At 41.0% G+C, this 17,786-nt stretch overlaps 1 long non-coding RNA gene and 1 other non-coding gene across 2 annotated transcripts in view; both read left to right on the forward strand.

Annotated features, from left to right (window-relative positions):
• The first annotated feature begins 1,157 nt into the window (after positions 1-1,157).
• trnak-cuu (transfer RNA lysine (anticodon CUU)) lies at positions 1,158-1,230 on the forward strand. The gene has a single exon. It is a non-coding gene; the product is annotated as a tRNA-Lys (tRNA).
• A 16,150-nt stretch (positions 1,231-17,380) lies between these two features.
• LOC144992542 (uncharacterized) overlaps positions 17,381-17,786 on the forward strand; it is a 40,704-nt gene continuing 40,298 nt past the window's right edge. The window contains exon 1 of the long non-coding RNA XR_013656577.1: positions 17,381-17,417. This is a non-coding gene — a long non-coding RNA (uncharacterized LOC144992542). The remainder of the gene's footprint in view (positions 17,418-17,786) is intronic.

Consider the following 17,786-nt stretch of genomic DNA (forward strand, 5'->3'; position numbering starts at 1 on the left):
ATCAGGCCTATATGGTTAGCCCATGAGGGCTCCACGCGTGGGACACATTTGGGCCAAACCATATGGGTCCCACATACAGTGTCCCAGTTACAGATCAGGTCTTCTTTGCCCACCGGGGTTTTTATCAGGCCTATATGATTAGCCCATGAAGGCTCCTCATGTGGGACTCATGTGGGACAAACCATATGGGTCCCACATACAGTGTCCCAGTTGCAGACCAGGTGTTCTTTGCCCACCCTGGCTCTTTATCAGGCCTATAAGGTTAGCCCATGAGGGCTCCTCATGTGGGACCAATGTAAGTTATACCACATGGTTCCTACATACAGTAGCCCAGTTACAGACCAGGTCTTCTTCACCCACCTAGATCTTTTATCGGGCCTATATGGTTAGCCCATGAGGGCTCCACGCGTGGGATTCATGTGGGCCAAACCATATGGGTCCCACATACAGTGTCCCAGTTGCAGACCAGGTGTTCTTTGCCCACCCTGGCTCTTTATCAGGCCTATAAGGTTAGCCCATGAGGGCTCCTCATGTGGGACCAATGTAAGTTATACCACATGGGTCCTACATACAGTGGCCCAGTTACAGACCAGGTCTTCTTCACCCACCTAGATCCTTTGGCGGGCCTATATGGTTAGCCCATGAGGGCTCCTCATGCGGGACCCATGTAAGTTATACCACATGGGCCCTACATACAGTGGCCCAGTTACAGACCAGGTCTTCTTCGCCCACCTGGGCACTTTATCAGGCCTATATGATTAGCCCATGAGGGCTCCACGCGTGGGACTCATGTGGGCCAAACCATATGGGTCCCACATACAGTGTCCCAGTTACAGCCCAAGTCTTTATGGCCCAGATGCAACCCATATGGGCCTTACTTGGCTGACCTACATGGGTTGTAGCCCACATGGATCCTTTGTAGGGCCCTAACAGGTAACCCATGTGGGGGGCCAATGTGGGGCCAATGTAGGCTAAACCTAATGGGGCCTTCAAAGTTTACCCAAAATAAACCCATGCCCAGTCAGTACCCACATAGCCCACCTCTTTCCCAGTTGGGGCCCACGTGACATGGGTGTAAACGCAATAGATGTGTCGTTCACATCTCATTGGATTAGTACCTTGTTTTTTTTTCTTCAAAGTCTCTGAAAGACTTTCATGCCTGGCTAGCTCAGTCGGTAGAGCATGAGACTCTTAATCTCAGGGTCGTGGGTTCGAGCCCCACGTCGGGCGATGACTTGACTGAAGCTGTCAGTATGATTTCAGTTAAGCTACTTGTTTGTTGTGCCATTGCAAAAGCACAAGTAAAATTGTGCTCTGGTCATCCTCCAAGCCCCCCCCCCCCCCCCCCCCCACACACACACACACAATAAGCTTCAGTTACTCCACCAGGAATTGGTTGCTAAGAATCACTAAAGGTGTTTGATGATCCTTAAATGAGTAGTTCTTAACGTGCCTGTCAATGTTCAGCAATCATTATGAAACATGCCAAATTTTTTGCAAAAGGATCATTGAAAGATGTTTGTATGGACACAGAATTCCTCAGCAAGCTGCATTGGATGAAAGAGACAGAGGCTTACACCTCTCTAGCACAACCTTGGGATAGGGGAAAAACATCAATGACTAGCAAGAACTAAGAACCAAATTAGCTAAACTGCATATAGGGAGTGATGTTATCAAGGTACACCAAGTCACAGATGCTTGCTCAAGACAAGACATTTCACCAAATCTTGCCTTTGATGGTTCAGTGTCGCACTAGCATCCCCTGTTAGCAGAAGGCCTGAGTCACAATGGGTCCCTTTCAAGGAGTCTGTGGGACATGGTATATCCATAAAGAGGCCTGGAAAACTGCTGCTCCATTCCCTTCGATAGCTCAGATGGTAGAGCGGAGGACTGTAGATGAAGCGGGACAGGTATCCTTAAGTCGCTGGTTCAATTCCGGCTCGAAGGAAGAGCTTTCACTTAAGGTGGGCTGACTGTCTTTTTTCTTTGGCAAATGGACCTTTGCCTTTCATTGGTTGGATTATGACAAACAAAAAACGGTTTACTCCCAGCGTCACCAAGCCCACCTGAAGCAGGGTAGATTTAGAGCAACCAAAAAAATTGTAGCCCCCGGCGTCGAAAGCACAAAAAGGTGAGTAGACAAAAAACACACAAGAGCTGAGCCACCAAAAGAAGTGACACAAAACAAAATGTTTGGTTTTAAAATAACACTTTAAATCATATATCCTTGTTTTTTTGTCCTTGCTTTTCCCCCTCTTTTTTCATTCAGGTGTTTTATCGGGGCTCACAGTCCTGCACAGTGGCCAGACTGCAACCGAGTGTCAGAGGCCATCTTTGTGAGACTTTGTGCCTTGTACCCAAACGCCGTCCGATGCGAAGGGAAGAAGGTTTCTCGGTTCACTATGGTGCTGCGGATGTACAGGACGATTAGAGAGTGTGTCGTCTCAAATGCGAGAATTATGAGCGAGACCACCATCCAGCTCCCAGAAGTAAATGCTGCTACAGTCACACAATGGTAAGTAAATTAGAATGATTTTAATACATGACATTTTCAGTCTTTATGAATACATTTTCAACAACATCAAACAGAAAAATATAAGAAGCTGTATCCTCCAGAATGCATAGAGGAAAATCAAAACAGTTTAATCAAAAAATAGGATCAAACAATAGTAGGGGTGGCTTTTTCATTTGTCTTGCATCTTATAAACACAAAGGCAGCTGGGGCTGTTACCCTGTTTTGATTCTATTGTTGAACCTTTTCGTTTTGCACATATTTACAGGTACAGCAGGCGGTGCCATGTACAAGATAAACTCATTTTAAGCCAGGGCATCCCACAACCTGCTGCTTCCATGGCAGCTACAGAAAAACTTCCAGATCCACTCCAGAAAGGAACACCTTTACAGATGGGGACCTCAGCTCAGCCGCACATTTTTGTGCTTCCGCCCAACACTGCTGGGGAGGCAAAAATTAAGGCAAAGCCACAGCTGCAGGCACTAGCACCCCAATTGAGTTCTACACCCTTCATCATCCCATCAGGATCCACCTCACAGGTTTTGGTTCCTCCCGTTTTAAATGTCCCGTTCAGTTTTGTCATGCCTCCTCCTCCTGCCGTCCCGATCATACTTGCTGGACAGGGTGGACAGACTGTGGTGGTATCCTTCGTAAGTCCCCTTGCACGTAACCAATGTCCCTCAGCCCGAAGAATAATTTGGCAGCCCCCTCTTTCTTTGGATGCCCCAAAAACCACAAGTCCACATTCAGATTGCCACAAAGGGCTTCTGACCTCATCTGTTGTGCATAAGAAAATCAGACAAGTTATTTCTGTGGAGATAACTTACTTTGTGGCATCTGAGTATTTAGTTTGCAAACAATGCAAAAGAAAGCTGATCAGCTGGAGCCACACCCTCATACAATCTCCTTTTCGCATCCTTTCCCAGTGACCGTCATTCAAACAGTCTCTTTATTCCCCCCCATATCTTTCGTACTTCATTCATTCTAAACTCTACCTCTCCCCCCATTCCACCATCCACACAGACATACGACCCCAAATACTGAAAACACTCTACCTCTTCCAACAACTCCCCATTTAATGCCACATTCAATCTACGTTCACTCTTTAACCTCGTACACCTCATCACCTTACTCTTTTCCACGTTCACTCTCAACTTCCTTCTGTCGCACACCCTTCCAAACTCCTCAACCAGACGTGCCAAGCTCTCTTCTGAGTCAGCCACTAGTGCAGTATCATCTGCAAACAACAACTGATTCACACTCCATTCGCTGCCGTCAGTATTCACCATGCTCACACCCGTACCTAACACCCTTTCATTCACCTCTTTTACCACACCATCCATACACACTTTAAACAACCACGGAGCATCACGCATCCCTGACGCAGACCAACCCTCACAGGAAACCACTCACTCATGCTATTTCCCACTCTCACACATGCTCTACTGTTTCTATAAAAACTCTTCACACCTTCCAACAATCTACCATCAATACCATACATACTCAACACAACCCACAACGCCTCTCTATCAATCCTATCATACGCCTTCTCTAAATCCATAAATGCCCAAAACACCTCCCTCCCCTTAGCCAAAAACTGTTCACACACCTGTCTCACAACAAACACCTGATCCACACACCCTCTACCTCTCCTGAAACCACACTGCTCTTCACCAATCATACACTCAGTCCCCTCTACTGCCCTATTAATCAGCACTCTCCCATACACTTTGCCTACAACACTCAAAAGACTAATACCCCTAAAACTACCACATTCATACTTATCACCCTTACCCTTGTACAGGGGAACCACACACGTACTCATCCAATCAAGCGGCACCTGCCCACTTACAAAACACACATTCAACAATCTCACTAACCACTCAATCACGATCGCTCCACCACACTTCACGCATTTCACATCTTAATTTTCATATTGTTTATATTTCCATTATTAACAAATCTCATGTGCTATAATGTGTGGCAAACCTGGCAGATGAGGTTAAGAAAGCTAGGAGGCCAAAAAACCCAATTTGTACGCGTTCAATGCAGGGCTCAAACTCGCGGCCTCTGTCTGTGTTTCTTCAAAACGTGGAAACTTTATCTTGTCTGATGGGCGCAGCCCTTAGCGCAATGGATAACGCATCTGACTACGGATCAAATTATTATATAAATTATTGGTTCCGTCCATTTGGATATTAAAGTCACCCAGAAGTTTTATGTTTGTTGAGAGTAGGGAGAGGTGTGTCAAAAAATCCAAAAAGTCAGAGATAAACTCCTCATTGGGTTTAGGTGGGCGATAGATGGTGGCAAAAATAGTTGGAGTTGATCCAGAGAATTGACAGACTAATGATTCGAAAGATCCAAACACTGGAGCAGTCACAGGCGCTATCATCCAGTTCTCGCGATAGATCTTTGGGAGACCGCCCCGACGGCCAGAATCACGTGGTTTGGCGATGTAAACAAACCCCGGCGGAGTGGCTTTATTTAGTGGAGTAAAATCCAGGGGATGTTTCAGTCAGGGACATGAAATCCAGCCCACGATTAATGAGGAGATCTTGGACAAGATCTCCCTTGGTTGTGAGGGAGCAAATGTTCAGGAGGCCGAAGTTGACAGATATGCGGTGGAGATTGTTAGCCATGTTATAAGCCGAGCGAGCAAGAGGAGCTAAGATGTGGTTAGCATGGCGACCGGTGTGTCTTGACGGACACCGAGCAGAGGACCAGAGTGACTTGATGGAGTTGGTGTTGTCGTAATGGAAGCTCTGATGTGATCTTCGATGAGTGTATCTCCGGTGGGGCACGTATAAGATGTCCGGATGCTAGAGAATAGCCAACGGCGGTGGCCCGGGCGGAGAGTTCCGGAGGTTAGCAAGTTCGTCAGCAGAGTATTGTAGCAGTGCTGTTGGAAATTCCTGTACAAGCGACAGGTATATCCAAGTAAGTAAACACAAAATTGAGAGTAATCAACATTGCTGGTATTTGAGTTAAATTGAAGTTTTTTCCAGGGAGCAGCGGCTGCCAGGCACGCCAGCATTCACTCGACCCGATGATCACGATGAGGAGAGCAATCAGCACTTTCACTTCTCTACTGCTGAAGCTGAAGTGGAAATGTTCACTACTACTCTGGACTAACTTGCACAACACTAGACAGGTTCCACGTTATGTCAAAAGAGACAGTTTATGAGGTTATAAATCTATTTACACAGATGCAAGTATTGACAGTTTTGGCATTTGTTTGGCTGATCTCTCTTTGATTTATTCGTATTCCCATCCATCTCTGAAAACTTCTCTACCGGTGATTTCTTTTCTCCCTTCAGCCGCTTCACACATCAGCCAAAATCTGCTCTCTGTTCCTTTTTTTAAGACCCCCCTCTGCAGACCCCTCACCTTTGAAAATGGTCAAATTCATCAGCAGGGACCAGCAAGGTCTTAAGGGCAAAGTGGATTGGGCTGAGCCGTCCTTTCCTGCTGCTTTTCTCTTTATCTCTGGCAGAAACCAGCAGCTATCTGTCCCCTCACAGTCACTGTCTGGCATTCCAGGAGACAACAGCAGTGTGATGGAAAGGAAATCATGAATTTTTATCCTTCAGTAGGACTTTTGAAAGGTCAAAAGCTAAAGCTTCAATGACTTTGTTGGGTTTTAAGTTTATAGCCCTCACATGTTTAATTTATCAGATAATCCAGGTCCACAGATAATTCCTCTTGTTTTACAATTCATTAAGACAAACAATATATATATATATATATATATATATATATATATATATATATATATATATATATATATATATATATATATATATATATATTATGTCATTGCTGAAGATAGTTTCTTTTTATAATGACTAAATTAATCTTCCCACAAGTACATGTGACACACCCTTTTTAAGTTAAATAAAAAAAAAATACTTCAAAAAAAGGAAATTACCAGCCAATTAAGTTAACGAAAAAGTAACTTGTCATTTCAACCAGAAAATTTTATGTTTGTAAATCTTACGTGAATGAATCATGTCGATTGTACATAAAAATAATCCATTTAAAAGTTACTAATTTCAATCACGTTGATCCAACATGATACCATTAAATTGGATGCATTAGTAATCGCAAGGAATTGTGGGATACCATTTTCTTTGTCTATCTGGGCAGATTGGGGTCTAAGTGTGAGTTTTTGTCCATGGGTTTTATTGTCTAGCTGTTTTACTCTGTTTTAACTAGTGATTTAAACTGTTATGTTTATTTTTTTTTGCACCATGTGTTAAAGTTTGGTAGAGGATGATGACCAACCCCCTTGTGTGGCAAACTGTTAATGTTCCAATACTTAACACAGAGTTCGCGGTAATTGAGCTTCTGTTTTGTGATGGACTTTGCTGGGTAATTCATGTCTTTGATGTGAAAATTAAAAGACCCATTGGTTGTAACTTTGGAACAACATATCAATTACAGATGAATAAATAAAATTAAAGAAATAAATAGAAATTCAAGTTAAATAAACTTAATTTACTTAGGTGACCAATTGAAGTGATTCAATTAAATTGGATCAACTTTTTTCTTTTTAGAGTGAGCAACAATATCAATTTAAAGTTGGGTGCAACTGCTCTATTTAAATTGAATCAACTTAAATTTATTAGTTTGAACCTAAATACATTAAGTTGACCCAACCTAAATAAATTAAGTAGGACCAACATGATTCATTTTTGTTCAAGTAACGCAATCTAATCATGTGGAAATCCTTTCCATAATTTTTTTATGTTCATTCAAAGTGAACGTTTTTTGAGTGTAATCATAGAAAATTGATTCATTTTTTTCCATTATGTCTATAAAACAAAACAGAAGTTTAGTTTGTAGATATAAAGGATGCTCAGTGCCCTGAACAAAGACCTCTGAAAGTTTGACTCTCTCTGTATTTTTGCCTAAAAAACAAATCTCTGTTCTAGAAGTTCGTCTTCTTTGCTGAAAGCAGGGTTGTCTGTTCTGTGCACCGGCATGTCACTTTAGTCCCAGAGTGAGGCTTTAATAAAGTATTTCATTTGGATACTGTCACAGTGAAACCTAACATTATTAGCATCCTTTCTTTGAAATCCTCTGCAGGATTTCTCAGCAAGGAATCTGTCATTTTCATATTATGTTGGACCCCATCTATCAGCGGGAAAGCATGAACACATGTTGATGTTTTCCTAGAAAGCTGGTTGTTTGTCTGGGGCGTTTGACTGTTTGTCACTTTTCTTCATTACTTTCTACTTAAGCTGACAGGGTAACATGCTTCAGCAAATAAATTTTTTTTTGTGCCAAATTCACAAGTATTTAAGAGTTGTTTTTCTAACAAAAACTTTTTTTGTTCAGATTTTTTGTGTAGTAATTTTCAGAATTTGTTAAAAAAACTGTCATTAAGAGGGCTCACCCTGTGAGTATTATTTTCTTCTTTTATTTCAGTTTTGGAGGCATTAACTAATTATTGGCTGTTTTAAACTCTGAAGTCATTGCTTACAATGTCATTTCCTTTTCTGCAATTAATAGCTTTGGTGAAGTGAAGGTGTAAAGATTCTTTTTGTATATGCGTACGTTTTTATGTTTTGTTTCAGGTGTTCTGGATTGGTGGACTACAGACTTATGGCTGCACTGGACTGGAAGGAGGTAGACTGGTGGCTGCTCAGGATTTGAGGACAAGACTTTAAAGACATGGCATCTTCACTGCCCCATGGGGGGTTGGGTTGGACTATAGTTTCTATTTTTTGGAAAGCACCAAATGAACCAACCATTCAGGGCTATGGCATTTCATCTCTGCCATAAAGTGAAAGGGTGTAAAGACAACTGAGCGGGCGTATTCAGGAACTGAGAGAGTGAACCTTACAACCGCACAGGCTCAATTCTAATCAAGCGATGATGCATTTTAAAACTGCACGCCTGCAATCCTAACTGAGCTGTTATCCCGTGTGGGCAATTCTTTTTGTGTGCTTGATTGGATTTGCGCTCAGTGTTAAGGGGGCATTTTTGTCACTTGGGGGGCAGTATTCAGGGATGTGTTTGTCACTTGGGGGCAGTAACCGTTCTGGTTGGCTGAAATTTGTTGGTCAAATGCGGCGAGGCAGTGGGGCGGGACTTTCATTTTTCAGAGCAGGGGGGGTTAACAAGCGGCTCTTGAGCGGAGAGAGGCAAGGACATGAAAGGAGAGAATTGAACCTGCAATCTTACGTTCAAGGATTCCCTCCTTTCATGTCCTCCCCTCTCTCTGTGCTGTTCTCTCCTAGGTCCTCTTTACTGGATTCACACAACAACACATTAGGGCCGCTCTGTACATTTTGGAGAAAATGTAAGACTTTTATGTTCGCCTTTTGGTGGTGAAAGTACGGTATATAGAAAATATGATAAAAGGCAGAGAGCCGGATGCAGCTCAAGAGCCGCCTTTTAACCCCCCCTGCTCTGAAAATAAAAGTCTGGCCCCGCTGCCTCGTCTCATTTGACCAACAAATTTCGGCCAATCAGACCAACCAGAAAGGTTACTGTCCCCAAGTGACAAAAACGCCCCCTTAACACTGAGCGCAAATCCAATCAAGCGCACAAAGGAGAATTGACTGCGCAAGATCACCGCTTAGTTAGGATTGCAGGTGTCCAGTTTTAAAATATGGGGTCGCTCGGTTAGTTCCTGAATACGCCCGCTCAGTTGTCTTTACGCCCTTTCACTTTATGTCAGAGATGAAACACCAAACAGGGCTTTGAAACCACACAGAACAGCAGCATCTGGGGGGTATTCCAGAAAGCAGGTTATGCTAGCTCCTACGGTAAGTTTGAGGCTAAGGAAGTGGATAACCTCAGCTTTAGGTTCCAGAAATGGAGGTATGTTTCAGGGTATGTAAAGTTGCTATAACAACTCATGTTCTGAACATAACCTGGTCTGGAGCAGGTTTAGTTGAAGGTTAAATTGTTTTCAGAGAGGTGAAGCAGCATGCCGTGTCCATTTGAAAATGATTTAGTGGATGAAGGAGCTCAGATAATACTTTTTCCATCATGAGAGTGTGATAAGACCACGTTTCAAACTTTTTACATTGATCTAACTTAATTGTTTGCTATGGTTAAGATAAAGCAATTATTTTTAGTTAAGTCAACTTAAAAATAACACGTAGTAATCAGACAGTTATTTTACTTTCATTCAAATTAATTCAATTAAGTAGGTGTAACTTTGGTGCTGCTGTTAGATCGGCACCGCAAGGGATTGTGGGATATCATTCCCTTTGCCTGTCTGGACGGATTTGGGTTTAACTGTGGCTTTTTGACCAAATGTGTTTAGTTGTTTAGCTGTTTTACCGTGTTTTGCCGAGTTATTTTGTCCTACTTTGCTCAAGTCTCTGCACCATGAGGGAGAGGGAGGGGGAGGATGATGAGTTTATATAGCACCCCTATGGTCAATTGGTATATTAACAATGTCAGAAAATTCCTAAATAAATGAACACATGGAGCACATACTGTTTTGTTCTTTTTATTGTTAGAAAAATGAGGATGTGACGGCTCAAACTTAGACGTATGAGAGTTCAAGAATTTTAAGTTATTACGGTGGAAAAAAAATACTTGAATTGGAGTAATATGACATTTAGTTAAATAAATATGTAAATTTGAGTTGTATTAACAACTATTGAGTTTTATAGACGTAAAAAATTAGGTTGAATAAATTTAACTCAATTACTTGTTACCAATAGAACTAATTCATTTAGGCTGGCAAAACTGGATAAGTTATATATATATATATATATATATATATATATATATATATATATATATATATATATATATATATATATATATATATATATATATATATATATATGTCACATGAAAATGGTCATGAAAGTCGTGCGTTTATTTTGTCTGTTCTTCTACTACAAGCAGAAACTCTTTCTTTTGATGATGCAGCCGTGTTACTTTTTTGATGGACGTATAATCTTCATACGCCGTCATTAAAACCTCCGACTCCGTCTCACTGAAGTGTAGCGCTTTCTTTTTTTTTCTCCACGCGTTTCCATGGTGACTCCGGAAATCGGCGATCTATTGAGAATGTCTTTATGTACCTGCTGTGCACAAGCATTAACCCAGGGTTACCAAGTCGAGCGTAATTACGCCAACTCATATCAGGTCTTTTGGAACCGACATACCCCGAGTAAGCAAGTTAAAGCAGATTTCAGCCAGAGTTCAGGCTTAAAGTCAGGGTAGTTTAAACATGCTTCCTGGAATACCCTCCTGGGGCCTGTTTCAGAAAGGAGGTTAAGTGTAAACTCTGAGTGCGTTAACCCTGGAATCAGGGAAACCCTGGGTTTTCCGTTTCAGAATGGGAGGTTTGTTAAACCAGAGAAAGCAGAGTAAGTCAAACCCGTTTCTGAAAGAGGGGTAACTTATACTCGGAGTCAGTGTCCATGGTTACTTATGCTGTGAACCTAACCTGGTCGGGAGCAGGTTTTATTCTCCAAACTCAAGGTTTCTGCCAGTCCCCTCCCCTTTTTAAAGACGAAGTGGTATTTTTCGCTTTAATCTTCATTGCCCACATTTCCGTCACACAGACAGAGACGGTCTAAGTGACAAGAATGGCTTGTTCTTTTTTGGAGGACCCAATAGACGAGGAGGCTGCATTAATTCGTAGAGAATTATATTTACCTCGTACGAGGATTTTGAGAAGACTCAATATTTTGTCATTTCTCCATACGTTTTTGTTTGAGCGTTACCGTTTTTCGTTGCAGTCAATTACATATATACAATGAAAACAACATTAGGTCTTGCTATGTAGATGTTTCATATGTCAAATATTGTCAACAAAGCCTACATCCATGACATGCTCAGATTTGACCTGATTGAATTATGTTTTTATACTTCATTTTTAGCTTCTGCCATGTTCTTTTAATTCCTGCAGGATTGCAACTACATGAAAATGAAATCAGGGACATTGAATTAGATTAATGTAACAATTAATGTTTGGAAACACAATTTGCTAGTACTGCTTACTTTCTTAATCCCATATAAACCTATACCACTTGACCAATACAAGGGTAGTGTTGCAGCGTGTGTGTGCTGAGCGGGGTGCGATCCAAGAGAGACAAGGGGAGGGGCGATTGCAGGTGCAGATGGGGGGGGGGGGGGGGGGATGAGCACGGAGCGGAGGTGTGTGCGTGGTATATATTGTGTGTTCGGAGGACGGAGCACTTAGTTAAATAAAGAGAAGGTGTCATTCCCAGAATAACTGTTTTGGAGTCATTCTTAATCCGCTCTGGAGGTTGAGGGTTTCGAACGGGAAGTGAACCCCGAAGGAGAATTCCCTTCGGCCCTGAAGGAAATCTCCCCTGCGCTTCTGACCACGGTCGGAAAGAAGAGAGAAAAGAAAGGAGAAGTCTTCGCGCAGCGAAAGGTTCAACAGTAGACAAAAGTTCACTTTTAAAAACACAATTGCATGTATTAATATTAAACTGACCAACGTTTGCAAGAGGGGGAGGTTAACAAAAAAGTCCTCTAAACATTATCAGCATTAAATGCATTTTCCCCCCAGATTGGTTCTGAACACTATGCAGCATTTCATGCATTTACACCAGGAATGACACTTCAAAAGTACGCCTAAATATCGCCATTTTTTTATTTCACTCCTTACGCTATTTAAAAAGTTATTACAGTCAATATTTTATAACAATGATTTAAATGCAAACTTAGGCATTAACTTGAGCAGCTATGTTTTCCACGCTAACTGTCTCTGTTTTGCAGATGCAGCGGTGTTGCTTTTCTTCCAGAATATGTGCTCATATTCACTGTAACTCTGCAGCAGCACGTCAAGTTCAGCTGGCGAAAAATACGCAGACCTCTTTTTTTCACGGTTGCCATGGTGACTCGTGATATCTGCGCTCCATTGATAATGGCTTCTTATAGTCGCGGTGCGCACGCTAAACTCCGAATCAGTCCACTCAGAGTTGATTGACCCAACTCGGATCAGCTTCTCTGAAACAGAAAACTCAGAGTTGTTAATCTCCCGATTGACCAACTCAGAGTTCAAGTTCAACCTCACAGTTCGTTGAACCTCCTTTCTGAAACAGGCCCCTGGTGGCGGACTGGACGTATATCATATGCTTCAACTAAGCTCCTTGTAACACTGCAATTTGGAAAATGATGAAAATACACAAAACAATGTTGTTAATGATGATTAAAAAAAAAACAGTGTAAAACAACACAACGTGTGACATTTTCTGTGAGAAGTGCTTGACACAGCAAAACACACATCACATGAAGAAAATAAATGCAAAGCAAAACTATTATTAAATGCTAGTTTTTACCCCAGGACCCCATGATTTTTCAACTGAGCTATCTCTACTGTTGCTGTAGCAACTTGCCATTTTATATTCATAGAAGTGTTTTCTTTTTAAATAACGTTCATAGTGTCTAACCGAGTTGAAACGATCCTGAGCCACAGTACGTTTTTTACCAGGAACTATGGTAAAGTGCAATGAACTGATGCTGATTCAAAAACAGGGGAAACAACAGAACTGGGGCCTGTTTCAGAAAAGAGGTTCAACCAACTCTGAGGTTAAACTTGAACTCTGAGTTGGTCAATCGAGAGATTAACAACTCTGAGTTTTCTGTTTCAGAGAAGCTGATCGGAGTTAGGTCAATCAACTTTGAGTGGACTGATTCGGAGTTTAGCGTGCACACCGCGACTATAAGAAGCCATTATCAATGGAGCGCAGATATCACGAGTCACCATGGCAACCGTGAAAAAAAGAGGTCTGTGTATTTTTCGCCAGCTGAACTTGACGTGCTGCTGCAGAGTTACAGTGAATATGAGCACATATTCTGGAAGAAAAGCAACACCGCTGCATCTGCAAAACAGAGACAGTTAGCGTGGGAAAACATAGCTGCTCAAGTTAATACGCAAGTTTGCATTTAAATCATTGTTATAAAATATTGGCTGTAATAACTTTTTAAATAGCGTAAGATGTGAAATAAAAAAATGGCGATATTTAGGTGTACTTTTGAAGTGTTATTCCTGGTGTAAATGCATGAAATGCTGCATAGTGTACAGAACCAATCTGGGGGGAAATGCATTTAACGTCGGTAATGTTTAGAGGACTTTTTTTATTAACCTTCCCCTCTTGCAAACGTTGGTCAGTTTAATATTAATACATTCAATTGTGTTTTTAAAAGTGAGCTTTTGTCTACCCTTGTATTGATCAAGTGGTATAGGTTTATATAGGATTAAGAAAGTAAGCAGTACTAGCAAATTGTGTTTCCAAAAAGAAATTGTAACAATAATCTAATTCAATGTCCCTGATTTCATTTTCATATAGATGCAATCCTGCAGGAATTAAAAGAACATGGCAGCAGCTAAAAATGAAGTATAAAAACATAATTCAATCAGGTCAAATCTGAGCATGTCATGGATGTAAGCTTTGTTGACAATATTTGACATATGAAACATCTACATAGCAATACATATCTAATGTTGTTTTCATTGTATATATGTAATTGACTGCAACGAAAAACGGTAACGCTCAAACAAAAACGTATGGGGAAATGACAAAAAAATCGAGTCTAGGTCTCAAAATCCTCGCACGACATAAATGTAATTCTCTACGAATTAATTCAGCCTCCTCGTCTATTGGGTCCTCCAAAAAAGGACAAGCCATTCTTGTCACTTGTCTCTGTGTGACGGAAATGTGGGCAATGAAGGTTAAAGCGAAAAATACCACTTCGTCTTTAAGAAGGGGAAGGGACCGGCAGAAACCTTGAGTTTAGAGAATAAAACCTGCTCCCGACCAGGTTAGGTTCACAGCATAAGTAACCATGGACACTGACTCCGAGAATAAGTTACCTCTCTTTCAGAAACGGGTTTGACTTACTCTGTTTACTCTGGTTTAACAAACCTCCCATTCTGAAACGGAAAACCCAGGGTTTCCCTGATTTCAGGGTTAACGCACTCAGAGTTTACACTTAACCTCCTTTCTGAAACAGGCCCCTGGTCAGGAAACGTTTGGGATTCCTTTGTATTTATAGAGAATAGCGCGCCCAACTGTTCAAACACAAGTGATATCTGAACCCTGGTTTCGACCAAACAATGCATTTGGCGCTTCATACGTCATTAACCACGTGATCTGCGCTAGTATAAACCCACCCCAAAACATTGTGCCGAACCGCTCTGTTTCATGAAGGTGAAACAAGCGCCGGAGCATCCGTGTCAAACAGGCCATCACTAAAAAATAGTGGTGGGTAGATGAGGCCTCGTGAATCGTTTCGGCACATTGCTCAAATTGTATTTATACTGTGTCAATACTGTGTCACTTAATACTTACTTCTGGGGTGTATTCCAGGAAACAGGTTATGCTAGCTCCCATGGTTTGAGGCTAAGGAAGTTGATAACCTCAGCTTTCGGTTCCAGAAATGGAGGTATGTTTCAGGGTATGTCAAGTTGCCATGGCAACTCATGCTCTGAACATTACTGGACGGGAGCAGGTTTAGTTGAAGCTTAGTTTGTTTACAGAGAGGTGAAGCAGCATGGCGTGTCCATTTGAAGATGATTTAGTGGATGAAGAAGCTCAGATAATACTTTTTCCACCGTGAGAGGGTGATAAGACCATGAACGGATGTTGGAAAGATAAACTTTGTTGATCTAACTTAATTATCTGCTTCAGTTAAGTTAATTAAACAACATTTTTTTTGTTAAGTCAGTTTAAAAATAACACGTTATTTTCAGACATTTATTTTACTTTCATTCAAATTAATTCAATTAAGCAGGTATAACTTTGGTGCTGCTGTTAGAGCCTGTCTGGACGGATTTGGGTTTAAGTGTGGGTTTTTGACCAAATGTGTTTAGTTGTTTAGCTGTTTTACTGTGTTTTGCCGTTTTTTGCCGAGTTATTTTGCCCTACTTTGCTTAACTCTCTGCACCATGAGTGAGAGGGAGGGAGAGGATGATGAGTTTATATAGCACCCCTACAATCAAGAACTATATTGACAATGTTGGAAAATTCCTAAATGGTTGTACTCTCCAAGTGTATATCATAATGTTCTTTTTATTGTTATAAAAATAAGTATATCTGCCGGTTCAAACTTAGACATTTGAGAGTTCAAGAATTATAATTCATTAAGATGGAAAAAATATTAATTAATTCAATTAATTCAATTAATATTAAATATTAATTGAATTAGAGTAATATGACATTTAGTTAAATAAATATGTAAATTTGAGTTGTATAAACAATTATTGAGTTTTATAGACGTAACAAATTAGATTGAATAAATTCAACTCAATTACTTGTTACCAATAGAAGTAATTCATTTAAGTTGACAAAATTGAAAAAATTATATGCGTCACAAGGAAAATGGAAATAAGATCAGAAACTCGTGTGTTTGACTTTGTCTGTTCTTTTACTACAAGCAGAAACTCTTTCTTTTGATGATGCAGCCGTATTACTTTTTTGATGGACGTATAATCTTCATACCCCGTCATTCATCTCCGACTCCGTCTCACTGAAGTACAGCGCTTTCTTTTTTTCACCACGCGTTTCCATGGTGACTCCGGAAATCGGCGATCCATTGAGAATGTCTTTATGTACTTGACATGCACCCGCATTAACCCAGGGTTACCAAGTCGAGCGTAATTACACCAACTCATATCCGGTCTTTTGGAACCGACATACCCAATACCCAAGCATTTTCAGGCGATTTCAACCAGAGTTCAGGCTTAAAGTCAGGGTAGTTTAAACATGCTTCCTGGAATACCCCCCTGCTGGACCAAAAACATCATTGCAGCCAATCAAGTTAAGAAACTCTGCTGATATTAAATCTAATCTAAGCACAACATTAGCCATTATAGTTCCTCATCCCCATGTCTCGCTCTATAATGCCCCAGCATTGGGGAAGTGTTTTTAAGTTGGACAGTTCTGCAGAACAAATGCCACATTTAACCTCCAAAACATAAAATGATTACTTTCGAATAAGAGTCCATTTGAAATGGAAGTGTATTCTGCTAGATCAAGCGAAAACCGAGAGGAACAGGAGAAACAAAAAGCCAAAAACACTGTTAAAACCATTAAATAATTCCACGAACCTCAATAAAAAACTACATTCAAAAACACCTTAAGTAAAGATCCAGTAAAATAAAATGTCAAACTCAGGTGGGCGGGGAAAATGGGGGTGCAGGAGCGCGAGAATCATTCAACAGCTGGAAGCTGGGCACACATTAGAGGTCTCACTTTTTTTTCCTCCCTACTCTGTTAAACTCACCGCTGGACCTATTTAGCACCCAAGTGACATTGATGTAACTGAGAATGTCCGGTAATTTTTCAAAATAATATATCTTTCAAAATAAAAGACAGCTTAGACTCATAATAAACTAACCGAAACCCGCCAAATTGACCCGAAAACTGCCCAAATCAAACCCACCCAATTGGGCGGAAAACCGTATAATCTGACAGCACTGCTGGTCGAATCGCTTCCTTGTTTGTCTCATTTGTTACACACCAACACAGTGGCTTTACCAGACACGTGACATCTCCTGAAGTGATACGCGCACCGACACAGGGTTTCACTTTATGAGCTCGACACGTGTGCCGATGCGTCGGTGTTGCCAGACCCATCACTAGGAAAGTCATTTTTCATGCCCCGGAGCACCTTCCAGCTGTTGAGAGATTCTCGCACCCACCTGTTTTTGATGTTGTATTTTACTGAATACAAAATTCTTTATTCTAAATACCTTAAACAAATTCTAAAATAAAATTCATTTTTGTTACTCTAATTTACAATCATCAATTAAAAACATTAAAACAACAAATATCTCCCAAACTTTCCCCCTCAGGCCTCTAAATAAAATCTACCGGAACCTTAAATTAATATAGCTCTGCTCCTGGGGAAGGGTTTTGCCCGAGCACTCTGGGGAAGACAAACACAGGTGAGTACATCTTGTAGTCACACCTTATTCTAATTATACTAAAGACTAACATTCCTTTCTTGGTAGCTGCCAATTAATCTACACACCACATAAGAAATATAAAACCATGTAAACCTCTCATTAATAAACCTTTATTCAAACCTATAAAATGTGCCATGGATTCTTCTTTCACTTTCGGCTTCTCCCATCAGGGGTCGCCACAGCGAAACAACCCTCCCACGAGGATGAGTCGCATGTATTACTGTTATTAAATGCTACTCTTTAAAATGTGGTGTGCCCACGTACCATACCTCTATACCGCTACCACTACCTTTACTAAAGTAATGAAGGAGCTCTTCGTTACAGTAAGCCAAACTGATTGACTTTTCC

The sequence above is a fragment of the Oryzias latipes genome, chromosome 6, assembly GCF_053564925.1.
Source record: "Oryzias latipes strain Hd-rR chromosome 6, Olatipes_Hd-rR_3.1".
In the NCBI taxonomy this organism is placed as follows: domain Eukaryota; kingdom Metazoa; phylum Chordata; class Actinopteri; order Beloniformes; family Adrianichthyidae; genus Oryzias; species Oryzias latipes.